At 40.8% G+C, this 14,063-nt stretch overlaps 1 non-coding gene across 1 annotated transcript; it reads right to left on the bottom strand.

Annotated features, from left to right (window-relative positions):
- Positions 1 to 3,323: 3,323 nt before the first annotated feature.
- LOC112635684 lies at positions 3,324 to 3,394 on the bottom strand. The gene has a single exon (XR_003122018.1). It is a non-coding gene; the product is annotated as a small nucleolar RNA SNORD56 (small nucleolar RNA).
- Positions 3,395 to 14,063: the final 10,669 nt, after the last annotated feature.

Genomic DNA, 14,063 nt, shown 5'->3' on the forward strand with positions numbered 1-14,063 from the left:
GTTTCCCATTTCTGCTGCAACAAGTGACCACAAGCTTACTGGCTTAAGCAATGCAAATGTATTATCTTACAGCTCTGGAGAGCAGAAATTCGACACAGATGTCAAGGGGCTAAAATCAAGATGTCAGCAGAGCTGTGTTCTTTTCTGGAGTCTACAGAGGAGGATCCATTTTCTTGTTTTTCCAACTTCTAGAGGCCACGTAATTCAGGGCCCCCTTCCTCCACCTTCAAAGCCAGCAATGCAGCTGAGTCTTTCTCACATGACATCACTCTGATATTGACTCTACTACCTCCCTCTTTCATCTATAAGCATCCTTGTGACTATGCTGAACTCATTCAGATAATCCAAGAGAAATCTCACCCTTCTCAGGGTCAGTTCATTAGCAATATTAATTGCACCTACAACCTTAATTCTCCCTTGCCACATAACCTAATATAGTCACAGATTACAGGGATTAGGATGTGGACATCTCTGAGGAATCATTATTCTAATCACCAAAGACAGTCTGGAATTTGGTAATGCATCCTTGTGGTGCTATTGTTACATGTTCCTCTGTCCTCTGTAGTTTCTGTAAATTGCAGTTGGAATTAGAGACTTGATTGATTCAGGGTAAATTTATTTTTGGCAAGACTATGTCATAGGTGGTATCATGAGTGTCCACATTGTAAAAATTACCTTGCAGAATGAGGCACACTTATGCACACTAAGTAGACCGAGAATTTACAGCTGCTTATAATCAATCCTCCTGTTACAATTCACCGGATGTCAAAAAATATTGGACTAGGAGAAATTTTCAAAGAAAGATATACATTCCTTTTATTCTTTATGTGGAAAAAATAAAATCATTTTTGTTCCCATTTATAGGCAAAAAATAATCATCATCATCAAGAATAAGAAACGTTTTTGAAAAAACATTTGCATGGTTTAGAGGAAAAAGAACTTTCAAAACAAAGCAAGAAACTTGCATTCCCAGCAGTCTCTAATCGGGAGTTCTAAAAGCACGTTCTATCTGAAACTCAATTTTTTTCAGCACCAAGGGCTCCCAAGTTTTCTATAAGATGCCCAAAATTCATGACCCACTGCAAGAAAGGTACCCAAGTACACACAAAACTGAAACAAAATACAGCTGCATCTCATTTCCTCACCATTTCAGCCACTGGAGAAGACCTAGTCTCCAAATTAGGTCAGAAGGATAACAATTTGCCAAGCAACATGTGAAGAAGAGATCTTTCCGGCCCAGACATAATGAGAAAGAAGAACCACTCGACTCAAGGAATGAGCTTAGTTTTGTTTTCTTTTGTTGTTGTCATCCATGTTTTCAATTTTCTAAAATTGCTTACTTCTCTGGGTTTTCAAATGTCAGAGGCAGAAGGTTTCTCACCTTACAGAATCTCCCAGAACTCTGTCATCAAATTAGAGTGGCCAACAATGATGTTAACATTTATCTATGTCACAGATGAACATCATATTTCATAGAAACTGGTCTTAACAAAAAACAGTGTGAGCAACTTTAGACCACAGGACATAGACTTGGCCAGAAGAGTGGAAAAAGTAGCAAGCAGGAAGAGAAAAAAGATTTTCAAAGAGCTTTTAAAATGGGGAGGAAAAGTCATTGGTGATAAAATACGACTCTGTGAAATGAAAGCAACATAATTTAAAAGACAGTGTGGATTTACCCACACTCATGGATGGAGGAGAAATTAGTTGAAGATGTACTTTGCAAACGCTAACAGAGTAGCTATACAAAGTAACAACAACAACACAATAACTATATAAGAATTTACAGAATTACATCTACTTAATACATACTTTTTTTATTCTTCATTTTTATTGGATTTTCTGATTAAAAATATTTAACCCATATAGAAATGCATAACTTAAAAAATATAAACTTTTTAGCCAGGTACAATGGCTCACACCTGTAATCCCAGCACTCTGGGAGGTTGAGATGGGTGGATCACCTGAGGTCAGGAGTTCAAGACCAGCCTGGTCAACATGGCGAAACCCTGTCTCTACTAAAAATACAAAAAACAAACAAACAAACAAACAAAAATTGGCTGGGTGTGCTGGCATGCAGCCTGCAGTCCCAGCTACTTGGGAGGCTGAGGCAGGAGAATCACTTGAACCCGGGAGGCAGTTTGCAATGAGCCAAGATCCCACCACTGCACTCCAGCCTGGGTGACAGAGCGAGACTCTGTCTCAAAAAAAAAAAAGAAATTTTTCGGCAGGGCGTGGTGGCTCAAGCCTGTAATCCCAGCACTTTGGGAGGCCGAGACGGGCAGATCACGAGGTCAGGAGATCAAGACCATCCTGGCTAACACGGTGAAACTCCGTCTCTACTAAAAAAAATACAAAAAATTAGCCGGGCAAGGTGGCGGGCACCTGTAATCCCAGCTACTCAGGAGGCTGAGGCAGGAGAATGGTGTGAACCCGGGAGGCGGAGCTTGCAGTGAGCCAAGATCCAGCCACTGCACTCCAGCCTGGGTGACAGAGCGAGACTCCGTCTCAAAAAAAAAAAAGAAAAAGAAAAAAAAAAGAAATTTTTCATAATTCTATCACATAGAAAAACTTTGTTAACAATACTGGGTAAGTTATTTCCAATATACAATCATATATGCTCATGTACATATATAAATGGTTACTGACACATATATACAACATATATTAAATTAAATATCACTTTTGTATGACAAAAAAATTGTCTTCAAAGATAGGATGATGTAAAACATATCTTCAACTTGCTTCTTTAACTTATCAGTGAAGCATGGATATCTCTGTATATTGACACATCTGTCTTATCTGATGTTTTGAATGACTGCATCATAGGCCATGAGGAACAGTGCTCATTAATATAACTTCTCCCTATTAATGGGCATTTAGGTTATGACCTTTTGAATGATCTTCTAGGGAAGACAAAGGAAGAGTGTATTAAATCCTTTCTCAAGTAAAAGCAACATAAAATACGCTTTTTAAAACTGTTTCTTCAGCCTACCCACATGGAACTTGGAAAATTTAAATGCTGTCCTCTCTTAATTTGAATTCCACTGATGTCAGTTTTGCTTGTTTGCACAGATTGGGCTCATTATAATATTTGGTATGATGCATTATCTCTGATCTATGCTTTTATTTAATAATTTTATTAGTCATTTTTTAAAGAATATCATTAGCTTATAGAAACTCACCATCAACAACAAAACCTAGGACCCTGTCAACAACTCACATCCAACCCTGTGATCTCCCAAGCCCATCTTCCTACGCCTCTTACCTCATGTACCACCTTCCCGAATCTCACAGTCATCAATGCCTTGCTTGCATTTTTCTTTTCACTTATACCCTAAATATCAAAACTCACTAGGTTAATTTCTGTTGATGAAAAATATTGCCATCATTGTGGTTGCTTGCATTTTTACACTCTTTTTGCATCTGATGTGTGTTCCTAAAAGTATGGGGTTTTTTTTGTTTTGTTTTGTTTTGTTTTTTGAGACGGAGTCTCGCTCTGTCGCCCAGGCTGGAGTGCAGTGGCCGGATCTCAGCTCACTGCAAGCTCCGCCTCCCGGGTTCCCGCCATTCTCCTGCCTCAGCCTCCCGAGTAGCTGGGACCACAGGCGCCGCCACCTCGCCCGGCTAATTTTTTGTGTTTTTAGTAGAGACGGGGTTTCGCCGTGTTAGCCAGGATGGTCTCGATCTCCTGACCTTGTGATCCGCCCGTCTCGGCCCCCCAAAGTGCTGGGATTACAGGCTTGAGCCACCGCGCCCGGCCAAAAGTATGTTTTTATTTTAGTTTTTAACAAATGAGTATCAACTTGCATGTAACTTCTTGGAATTTTTTCTTCCTCTTACCTAATATGACATTCCCAAGTGCCTTCATTTGGCTTCTCCCAAAAGCTGACTGAGGACAAGGATTCAAGTACAAATTGTTTGGGATGGAGGTAGAGAAATGAGGCAGGGAAGGAAAGACAGTCAACAAAAGCACAGCACATGAGAAGCAGCAGCTTCATGAACATGGGTTTCCCTTTAGGATAAGGAAAATGTTTTGGAACTAGAAAGAAGTGGTGGTTGCACAACATTGCCACTGAATTGTTCCTTTTTAAATGATTAATTTGTGTTATGTGTGTTTCATCTCTTTTTTTATAAAAGTGCAAAGGCATAAGAATTATATAATGGACTTTGGGGACTCGCGGGGGGAAGGTTGGGAGGGGGTGGTACACTGCTCGGGTGACAGGTACACTAAAATTTCAGAAATCACCACTAAAGAACTTATCCATGTAACCAAAAAACCACCTTACCCCAAAAACCATTGAAATGATTTTTTTTAAGTGCATTATCAAACCAGCCACCACTGAGGACAACTGGAGCTTAACCTCTCTGGGGAAGCTCAGGGTGTACCTATACATACTTCAGAGTTATCTCACCCGGGCAGTGAGGCAGCTGGGGTTTACCAACTCCTGTCATTCAAAGATTGAGAACTCTTCCAAAGGAATGTCAATTCCCCGGGGCTTCCAGCCTGCAATGGAGATGGCAAGGTGCACTCCAGCTGGTGGGCACTGAAGATTGTGAGCATGAGGGTAGAGGCAGGACAGGTGCAAACACTGCCAGCTGTATCGAAGTTCACCACATTGTTGCCTTTTCCATTCTTTGTGTTTTATTTTTTGTTGTTTTCTATTTTTCTGATTTACTTTTTTTTTTTTCTTAACTTTCATTTTAGGTTCAGAGGTACATGTGCAGGTTTGTTATATAGGCAAATTGTGTGTCATGGGGGTTTTGTGTACAGATTATTTTGTCACCCAGGTAATAAGCATAGTACTTGATAGGTAGTTTTTTGGTCCTCTCCCTCCACCCTCAAGTAGGCCTCAGGGTCTATTGTGTCCTTCTTTGTGGGCATATATACTCAAAGGTTAGCTCCCAACTTACAAGTGAGAGCATACAGTATTTGGTTTTCTGTTCCTGTGTTAGTTTGCTTAGGATAATGGTTTCCAGCTCCATCCATGTTGCTGCAAAGGACATGATCTCATTCTATTCTATTCTATGGCTGCATAGTATTCCATAGTGTATATGTACATTTTTTAAATCCAGTCTACCATTGATGGGCATTTAGGTTGATTCTGTGTCTTTGCCATTGTGAATAGTGCTGCGATGAACATACATGTGCACGTCTATATGGTAGAAAGCTTTACATTCCTTTGGGTATATACCCAATAGTGGGACTGCTGAGAAATACAAATCAAAACCACAATGAGATACCATCTCACATTAGTCAGAATGGCCATTAATAAAATGTCCAAAAAAAAAAAAAAAAACCAGATGCTGGCAAGGTTGGGGAGAAAAGCACTTGCACACTGCTCATGGGAGTGTAACTGAGTTCAGCCACTGTGGAAAGCAGTTTGGTGACATCTCAAGGAATTTAAAACACCCTTTGTGTTTTTGTTTTTGTTTTTTTGTTTGTTTTGTTTTGTTTCCATTACTGGAAAAATCACACTTTTTCATCCACATTCTGTTACCTGGTTTGTTTCCAACTGATATAAGAAAACATGGCATTAGGGGAAAAATTGTGTAAATTCAAGAGATACAAGTACAGTTTTGTTACATGGATAGATTGCCTAGGGTGAAGTCTGAGCTTTTAGTGTAACCATCACCAGAATAATGTGCATTGTGTCCATTAAGTAATTTCTCATCCCCCATCCCCTCCCACCTCCCACCCTTCCAAATCTCCAGTGTCTATTATTCCATGCTCTATGTCCACATGTACACACTATTCAGCTTCCATTTGTAGTTGAGAACATACAGTATTTAACTTTCTGTTTCTAAGTTATTTCACTTAATGGCCTACAGCTCCATCCATGTTGCTGCACAAAACATAATTTCATCCTTTTATGACTGAATACTATTCCATAGTGTGTATATATGTGTATACAACATTTTCTTCATCCAATCATCCATTGATGGACACTTTGATTGATTCCATATCTTTACTATTGTGAGGAGTGCTGCATTAAACCTCATAGTGCATATGTCTTTTTATATAACTATTTCTTTTCCTTTGGGTAGATATCCAATAGTGGGATTGCCAATCAAATGATAGTTTCATTTTTAGTGCTTTAAGAAATCTCCATACTATTTTCCATAGAATTTGTACTAATTTACATTCCCCCTAATGGTGTATAAAGCATTCCCTTTTCTATGCATCCTCCCAGCATCTGTTATTTGGTGACTTTTTGTTAATAGACAAAAAGTCAGTGCAGTGGCTCAAGCCTGTAATCCCAGCACTTTGGGAGGCCGAGGTGGGAGGATCACTTGAGTTCAGGAGTTTGAGACCAGCCTAGGCAACATAGCAAGACCTTGGCCATACTAAAAATCAAAAAAATTAGCAGCACATGGTGGCTCAAACCTGTAGTCCTAGCTACTCAGGAGGCTGAAGTGAGAGGATCACTTAAGCCCAAGATATCAAGGCTGCAGTGAGCTGTGATCATACCATTGCACTCCAGCCTGGGTTGCAGAGTGAGACCCTGTCTCAACAATAATAATGATAATTAATAATAGCAATTTAGACTACTGTAAGATGACATCTCATTGTGATTTTAATTTGCTTTCTCTGATGATCAGTAATGTTGAGTATTTTTTGATATGCTTGTTGGCCTTTTAGGTTATATCCAGAAGAAAAATTACTAGGTCGTGGGATTATAAATTTTCCAATTGAGTTTATAACACTAAACTGTTTTTTCCAAAATTGATGCACCAATCTGCATTCCCTCTGCAACTCTACATCCCTGTAACCCTTAGTTTGTCAGATTATTTATTTATTTTATTTATTTATTTATTTATTTTTGAGATGGAGTCTCACTCTGTCATTCAGGCTGGAGTGCAGTGGCTTAGTGGCGCGATCTCGGCTCACCGCAATCTCCGCCTCCCAGGTTCAAGCCATTCCCCTGCCTCAGCCTCCCGAGTAGCTGGGATTACAGGTGCCTGCCACCATGCCCAGCTAATTTGTATTTTTAGTAGAGACAGGACTTCACCATATTAGCCAAGGTGGTCTCAATCTCCTGACCTCATGATCTGTCCGCCTCAGCCTCCCAAAGTCCTGGGATTACAAGCATAAGCCACCGCGCCCGGCCTTGTTAAAATTTTTACCAAACAAATTCGTGCAAAATAATATCTCATTCTGGTCTTACTTTGCCTCATTATTAAGGATGTTCCACATCTCCTTATACATTTGTTAGTAGTCATATATGTTTCTACATTTGAAATGTCTGTTCTTGTCATTTGCCCATTTTTCTATTTGGTTATTGAGCTTTGCTTATTTATTTCTAGAAATTCTTTACATATGGCTCATTAATACTCTCCCTTGTTAGCTGCATGTGTTGTGAATATTTTCTTCTAGTTTGTAATGTCTTCCACCTTTTCATGAGTCTGTTGAGAAGCAATATTCTTCGTTTTAGCAGTCAAATTTATCAAACGTATCAGTTTTAAAAATACTGTCTGACCACAGAAAGCTAATCAAATAAACTATGGTACATCTATACAATGGAATATTTAATAATAACTATTAAAATTTATTTTGTTGAAAAATATTTCTTTAAACTGAACTTTTTTTTGCAATTTAATGTTACGTCAAAAACAGCATACCAAAAAAAAGTAGGTATATCAAGATCCCACAGTATGAATTTTTTTAAGTCTAATAGATACACTATGTTAGCAAGTTTCTGGACACATGACCACTCTTACTCACTCCTGGTGAAGGGTATAAATTTCTAAGATCTCTGTAACTTGCAATTTGCCAATGTCCATCAAAAATTTAAATTTATGTGTAACTTGACCCAGCAATTCTCCTTTAGGATATTTACTCAACCAATATCCTCATATGTGTGCCAGGAGGCATACATACAATTATATTCATTGCAGCACTGGTCAATAGCAAAAGACAAAATTATAAAACAGCCATACAATGGAATACTATGTAGCTGTTAAAAAAGAACAATGTTGTCTATATGTATTATAATGCAATTATCTCCAAGGCACATTGTTAAGTGAAAAGAGCAAGATAGTATTGTATATCATTTGCATTAAAAATATTTAGTGCTATGTAAATCCTTTGCTTGTATTATTTGCGTAGAGTGTTTCTGAAAGCAAAAAAAAAAATAGTAATTGATTAGTTGCTTCCTACGAAGGGATTTGGTCTACGGGATATCCTCACAACCTCTTTAGAAAGTAGATATTATTATTCTATTCATTAGACATGAGGAACCTGGAACAAGAGAACTCCGGAAGTCTCCATGGGACAAAAAGAAAAGAATCCAATGAGATCATCACTATTAATTCACTCCCAGTTTCTTGACTGTTGTCCCTGGGCCAGGTTCTCTGGAATCACAATAGCACCTACAGCACAGAGGGGTTTGGTGATTAAACGAGACCCAATAACCAGGAATTTCCTCCCCACAGATGCTTGATAAATAGGAGCTGGGTTTTATAACAATGTAATTAATAGTATATAGTCATTTATTTTGCAGCTTATCTCACCTGGTTTTGCCAACAGCACTGTGTATTAAGTAAGGCAAGAGTGGTTGCTATCATATCCATTTTACAGAAAACTGAGGCTCAGGAAGGTGAAGTTCATAGGGGCTCCTCATGCAATCAATTCTGGAGCACGCAGAAGAGGCTTCCTGGAGCTGATGGTGCTCAACCACTAGAGGGCTCAGACAGAATCCTGGCTCTGCCCCTCACTCGCTGTATGGCATCCTGAGCAAGTTACTTAGGCTTTCTGTGCCTCAACTTTGGCAACTATAAGACGGAAACAAACGAAAGCACTGCATCTTAAAATGCTGAAGATGAGATGAATGAATATGTATCAACGACTACAACTAGTGATTGCTTTAAAATGTAAGTCAGATCCTGTCACTCTTCAGTACAGATCTTTCCACTGGCTCCCATTTACTTTGCAATAAAATCCAAAATCTTCACTGCAAATGGCCCATGGAACTTCACATGGCCTGGCTGTCCAGCAACTTTCTCTCTGTTCTCAGCCTTTGGCTCACTCCTCCTCCACCAGCTGGCTTCCTAGCTGCCTGGAGACACACAGAGCTCAGCACTGCCTCCAGGCCTTAGGACATTTTGTTCCCTCTCTTAGGAACACACTTCCTGGCTCCTCTGTCACCTCTCAAGCCACCCTTCCCTGACCACTTTCCCCATCACCCTCCTTGTCCTGCTGGATTTCTTTCTTATCAGCACTTATGGCCGCCCAACAGACCACACGGTGTGTTGATCTGTGTATTCATTTCTGGTCCACCGGCCCTGCTCTTAAATGCAAGCTTGATGAGGGCAGGGATGGGCTGTCTTGTGCATCACTGCATCCCCAAGACTTGGAACAGTGCCTAGCACCTTGCTGGCCCTCGGTAAATGTTAGGTCTCCCAAAAGGCAGGAGACACGGTCACTACAGGCAATGAGCACAGCATAAGGAAAGGCCTGGTGGTGGGGACAGAGAATGATCCAAGCAGGGACCCACACAGAGTTCCTTTGACCTGGTGCTGCCACCCTGGTTAGGGGAAATGGGCTCTGCTTACCACCGAGACACCTCGGACACACGGATTTCTTAGAAGCCCAGTCAAAATGCTCTGGGCTGACTCCTTCTCCCATATTTCCTCATCCCCTGTTCTGTTTGACCCCTCATCCTTTCCTGGGGTCACTGCTGCCTTCATCTGCAGCCCAAGGATAGGGGTACAGGCAGCCAGGGCTGGGGGTCCCTCAGTCCCAACTAGCAGCTTTGGGGGTCTTTGGAAGGCTGGTGTCTAACAGAATGAGGGGAAGACTTTGGGAGGGAAGAAACCTCCCCAGGGGAAAGCTGCCTTGTGCAGAACTCACAGCTCACAGCCATAAAAAGAATAAAAACTAGAAAAGGCTGCATCTCCTTGGCCCCTTTAAGAAAGACACCTTGGGATTCTGGCTGGAGGTCACATCAGGAAACTGAACATGCACGGAAGGGGCTGCCCAATAAAATAAATAATCATTTATTAAGGTACTTATCTGCACAGCAGGAAATCAGCACAGGGAGTGTGGGTAGGGGAACAGAACCTCCCTGAAGAAGACAGCCATCTTTAAAAGAGGGGAGGCTTGATTTGAAACACTTGTCTCCAAATGGGACCAGTAATCCTCAGCCCTTAGCCTCATTCCAAACCTCCCAGGAAAAGGAATAGCAGTGCACAGCTTTCTAGAACTTTCCAGGGCAGAAAGAAAAATGAAGAAAGAAGAGACCTTCTTCAGGCCACCACACTGGCTCCCCTCCAACTTGTGCCCATGAGTTTTGGGCTGGAGCTGAGATGGTAGCCTAGCAACATGTTTTATTTCTGCAAAAGGAAGTGATCTTTGAAATGGAGCCACAAGAAGATCTGAAAAGGGATTTCCCAATCACAGCCCTGGGTGAACCATCTAGGATGGAGCTTCCTCCAAAAGCCAGACTGGCTAGGGCACCACGGCACCACTGCTCCTCTTTCTTGAAAGCTTCATACTTTCTCCTTCCACAGAGGCTGTGCAGGATTTTCTCTCTTTGCCTGGAATGTTCTTTCGCTACCACACACTCCACCACCTCCATCATCCCTTGCTTCCGTTGGCCCGGGCAACTTCTTCTCCATCTTCTAGATTTCAACTCAACCAGGGAAGCCTTCTCTGATCACTCTTAAGCAACCAGCTGAGCTGCTACATATGGGCTCTCGCATACCCACCCTCCCACCACTAAATTGTGTATTGCTCAGTGCTTATCATGGCTGGCATTGCACACTTTATATGGGTGCAATAGTTTATTGCATCTCTTCTCCACTGCTTCGGTTGTACCTTACACTATAGCCACAATGCATGACACATCGTAGTCCCTCAATGAAGATGTTTTGAATTAATGAACAAATGGACCTTTGGGAAAAATATATCAGTATACTTCAGTCTCCTAGTTAAGTATCCAAACACTTGAATGCATGCATGAGTGAGGGATGAATAAATGAGCAAGTGAATGAATGAGCAAATGAATAAATGAACGGGTGAGTGAATGAGTGAGTTATTGAATGAATGAGTGAATAAGTGAGTAACATAGTGACTGCATGAGTGAAGGGGGAAGTAAAAGAGTGAATGAATGAATGACAATGGCTCCCTCGAGGGTGGTCCTATTAGTTAATGCCTTTTTTCTGTCTCTCCTTTTCTCTGTATGCAGAGAAACAGGTAGAAGAGGTTGGCATGAATGTGACTCTAACCAAAACACATGGCAAGGGAAGGAGGGCATTTCCCAAAGGGGCACCTGGTGGTGGGGTGTGGGGGGATGCTTCCAGGCAGAAGCTGACCCCCAAGGGGCAGCTCTGTCCCTGACCCCTTTCACCTTCCCTTGTTCTGATCTTTATGGGGCCGTCTGCCTTTTAGCATCAAAGGAGACAGCAGGGCCGTGACTTGTCTCACAGCAGTTCTATAAAAATGTAATTACCCAATAACCCGCTGTCTGCAAAACAAACCATCTTCCTGTTTCTTCTCCCATAAAAAGCATTTGACAGCCCTGTTCTATCAGCTTATAAAACGTGGAGAGAGTTGGCTTAGCCCCCTCTGAAATGAAAACCCTTAGCGGGGAGAGTCCCAAGTGGGGAGAAACACACCTCTGACCCTCCAGGCAGTTGCTTCAAAGTCACTGGAGGTTTTCAGAGAAGGCAAAGAGAGCAACCTCTCTTGGAAAAATGGGTGACTGGATAATGCAGATCACACCTAAAAAGGGCAAAAGCCTTGGAAACTCTAAGAGCCCAGGCCTGCTGTGGGCACAGGCAGCATCATTGTATCTCACCAGAAAGTCATTCCTTCATTTATTCACTCAATAAACATTTATCAGGCACCTATGACATGCTAGGCATTAGGCTAGGCCTTGAGGGTAAGACTGTAGTGTAATAGGTGCTGGTCCTTTAAGAAACTCACATCTAAAATATACATTTATTTTAAATAATGGAGCACTTTGATCTGAATTTATTGACATGTAAAAAGTGCATATAATCCATCATTACATGGGTGAGGCAGGTTATAAAACAGTAAGTAGTGATGGATACATAACATCAAAAATGTACTTAATGCCACTGAATTGTACACTTAACATGTTAAGTTTTATGTTACATATATTTTACCAATATCTACATTGGTAGATTTTGATTGGTAAGACTATATTGATAGATATGGCTTCATTTTGACTTTTTTTCATTGAAAGAGAAACAGAATGGAACTGGGGGTGGTGATAAAATTATTCTATATCTTGACTGTGAAGCTATCTAGTGGGTTCATGTGTCCCCCACAAAGATATGTCCAAGTCCTACCCTCTAGTGTCTGTGAATATGACCTGATTTGGAAATAGAGTCTTTGCAAGTGTAACTAAGGCAAGGATCAAGATAGATTATACTGGATTGAGGATGGTCCTAAACCCAATGGGAGTGTCCTTGCAGAGAAAGGAGAGGGGGATTTGACACACTTACAAAAAGAGGTCCTGTGAACACGAAGGTGGAGATTGGCCTGATGTGGCCACAAACTGGGGAACGCCTGAAGCCATCAAGAGCTGGAAGACACAAGGAACAGCAATTGCGGGAAACTAACCCCGATTGTCTACCAGACAGCATGCTTTCATCACAGAACTGTTCACTAACAAGGGTAGTTTTGCTGTATTCAAATTATACTTTGATTTTCAAAATATCTTTTAAATAGAAACAGAGGGATTGAATAGACATTTCTACTTTTGTACACATCTCCTCTTGCAATAGCAGAAGCACACGAAAGGACACGCATGTGTCCTTAGGGAAGGCAAATCAAAGCCCTGGTGGGATATTACTGCACACCCATTAGGGTGGCTGTCTTCAAAAAGGTTGATAATGATAAGCATTGGTGAGAGTGTGGAGAAACTAGAATCCTTCGCATTGCTGGTGGGAATGCAAAACGGTACAGCTGGTGCGGTGGAAAACAGCGCACTGTGGCTCACGCCTGTAATCCCAGCACTTTAGGAGGCCGAGGTGGGAGCATCATCGGAGGTCAGGAGTTTGAGACCAGCCTGGCCAACATGGTGAAACCCCATCTCTACTAAAAATACAAAAATTAGCCAGGTGGGGTGGTGGGCGCCTGTAATCCCAGTTACTCGGGAGGCTGAGGCTGGAGAATTGCTTGAACCCAGGAGGCAGAGGTTGCTATAAGCCGAGATCGTGCCTTTGCACTCCAGCCTGGGCGACGACAGCAAAACTCCATCTCAAAAAAAAAAAAAAAAAAAAAAAAAAAAAGCACTAAACCCTAAACCTAAAATTACCATGTGACCCAGCAATTCTACTCCTAGGTATAAACCCCAAAGAATTGAAAGCAGGGACTCAAACAGATGCTTGTACGTCAGAGTTTGTTGCAGCATTATTCACAGTAGCCAAAAGGTGGATGCAACCCAAATGTTCACCAGCCGATGAACAGATAAACAAAATGTGGTAGTATGTTCAGACATTGGAATATTATTCAGCCATAAATTTTTTTAAAATCTGATACATGCAACAATATGTTGAGCCATGAAGACATTATGCCAAATGGAAGAAGATAACCACAAAAGGACAAATATTGTATGATTCTGTTTATATGAAGTACCTAGAATAGGCATTTGGAGACAGAAAAGTAGAAGTTACCAAGGACTGGGGAGAGTAGGGAGGGCATTACAGGGCTCCTGTTTGGGATGATGAGAAAGTTCTGGAGATGGATAGTGGTGATGGTTACATAACATCAAAAATGTACTTAATACCACTAAATTGTACACTTAAAATGTTAAGTTTTATGTTACATATATTTTATCAATATCTACATTGATAGATATTGGTTGGTATAGATAGGTAATAAGATTTTATAGGTAACAAACTATAGATAGATATTGATATACCTATATATATATCTATATGTAGAGATATTGATATATCTATATATATATCTATATGTAGAGATATTGATATATCTATATCAATATAGGTAACAAGTTTTATGTTAAACTTGATAAAGTTACCTATATGATATGTATATGATAAAATATAGGTAACAAGTTTTATGTTACCTA

The sequence above is a fragment of the Theropithecus gelada genome, chromosome 11 (genome assembly GCF_003255815.1).
Source record: "Theropithecus gelada isolate Dixy chromosome 11, Tgel_1.0, whole genome shotgun sequence".
Classification (NCBI taxonomy): Eukaryota; Metazoa; Chordata; class Mammalia; order Primates; family Cercopithecidae; genus Theropithecus; species Theropithecus gelada.